Source organism: Corvus brachyrhynchos, unplaced genomic scaffold (assembly GCF_000691975.1).
Source record: "Corvus brachyrhynchos isolate BGI_N302 unplaced genomic scaffold, ASM69197v1 scaffold617, whole genome shotgun sequence".
Taxonomy (NCBI): domain Eukaryota; kingdom Metazoa; phylum Chordata; class Aves; order Passeriformes; family Corvidae; genus Corvus; species Corvus brachyrhynchos.
Window position 1 is genome coordinate 163,600 of NW_008239062.1, and position 2,252 is coordinate 165,851.

Sequence of the window (2,252 nt, forward strand, 5' to 3'; positions counted from 1 at the left end):
GTCCTCCTGTGCCCTTCCAGATCCTTCTGTGCCCTCCGGGACCCTTCTGTGCCCTCCCGGATCCTTCTGTGCCCTTCCAGAGCCTTCTGTGCCCTTCCAGATCCTTCTGTGCCCTCCCGTGCCCTCCCGTGCCCACCGGGACCCTCCCGTGCCCACCTGTGCCCTTCTGTGCCCACCTGTGCTCTCCCATGCCCACCGGGACCCTCCTGTGCCCTCCCGTGCCCACCTGTGCCTTCCTGTGCCCTTCCAGGTCCTTCTGTGCCCTTCCAGGTCCTTCCAGGTCCTTCTGTGCCCACCGGGACCCTCCCGTGCCCTTCCGTGCCCACCTGTGCCCTTCCCGATCCTTCTGTGCCCACCGGGACCCTCCTGTGCCCTTCCAGATCCTTCTGTGCCTTTCCGGATCCTTTCGTGCCCTCCCGTGCCCTTCCAGGTCCTTCCGTGCCTGCCGGGACCCTCCTGTGCCCACCTGTGCCCTTCCAGGTCCTTCTGTGCCCTTCCAGGTCCTTCTGTGCTCTCCAGGACCCTCCCGTGCCCTCCTGTTCCTTCCTGTGCCCTCCCGTGCCCTTCCAGATCCTTCTCCGCCCACCGGGACTCTCCCGTGCCCTTCCAGGTCCTTCCATGCCCGCCAGGATCCTCCCGTGCCCTTCCAGATCCTTCTGTGCCCTTCCAGGTCTTTCTGTGCCCACCTGTGCCCTTCCAGGTCCTTCCGTGCCTGCTGGAACCCTCCCGTGCCCTCCTGTGCCCACCGGGACCCTCCTGTGTCCACCTGTGCCCTTCTGTGCCCTTCCAGATCCTTCTGTGCCCTCCAGGACCCTCCCGTGCCCTCCCATGCCCTCCTGTGCCCACCTGTGCCCTTCCAGGTCCTTCCGTGTCCCTCCCTGTCCCCACCCTCACTTGGGAATTTTTTTGGGTGGAAAAGCGGAGTTTTGGGGTGTTCTTTGTGACTTTTAAGTGGAAAAGTGGAATTTTGGGGGGGAAAAGTGGCATTTTGGGGTGGAAAAGTGGAATTTTGGGGTGGAAAATTGGAATTTTTGGGGTTTTTTTTGGGTGGAAAAGGGGATTTTTTTGGGGGGGGGATTTTTGGGTGGAGAAGCGCATTTTTTGCGGGATTTCACGGGCAGGAAATTGGATTTTTGGGCAGAAAAGCAGATATTTTGGGGGGAATTCCTTCGTGTGACAAAAAGAGGAACTTCAGGACACAAAAGCGGATTTTCGTGGGTGCCAAATCCCATTTTTGGGGGGTGGAAACCTTGACATTTTGGGGCGGAAAAGCGGCGTTTGGGGGCGTTTTTTGGAGGGGAGATCAGCTTTTTGGTTGGGAACTCGGCTTTTTTCTCCCGCTGACGCCGTTTTTTTGCCCATTTTTGCCCTTTTTTGGCCCGTTTTTCCCCAGATTTCTGCATGAACCCGCAGACGGTGCTGCTGCTCCGCGTCATCGCCGCCTTCTGCTTCCTGGGCATCCTGTGCAGCCTGGGCGCCTTCCTGCTCGACGTCTTCGGGCCCAAGCACCCGGCCCTGAAGATCACCCGGCGCTACGCCTTCGCCCACATCCTCACGGGTGGGGTGATGCCCGAAATCCGACCTGAAATCCCCCAAAAAATCCCCAGAAAAAGGGTCTAAAATAGCCCCAAAATCCCCCGGAAATCCCAAAAAATCTCCAGAAAAATGGTCTGAAATAGCCCCAAAAATCCCCCGAAATCCCCCAAAAAATCCCCAGAAAAATGCTCTGAAATAGCCCCAAAATCCCCCGGAAATCCCAAAAAAAAAATCCCCAGAAAAATGCTCCGAAATAGCCCGAAAAAATCCCCCGGAAATCCCAAAAAAAAATCCCCAGAAAAATGGTGTGAAATAGCCCCAAAATCTCCCGGAAATCCCAAAAAAAAATCCCCAGAAAAATGGTCTGAAATAGCCCCAAAATCCCCCGGAAATCCCAAAAAAAAATCCCCAGAAAAATGGTCTGAAATAGCCCCAAAATCCCCCGGAAATCCCAAAAAAAAATCCCCAGAAAAATGGTCTGAAATAGCCCCAAAATCCCCCGGAAATCCCAAAAAAAAATCCCCAGAAAAATGGTCTGAAATAGCCCCAAAATCCCCCGGAAATCCCAAAAAAAAATCCCCAGAAAAATGGTCTGAAATAGCCCCAAAAAATCCCCTGAAAAATCCCCAACCCAAAAATTCACCCAAAACCCCCCAAAAATCCGATTTTTCCCCATTTTCCCTCTCCCAATCTAACCCATTTTTTCAAGGTTTTTT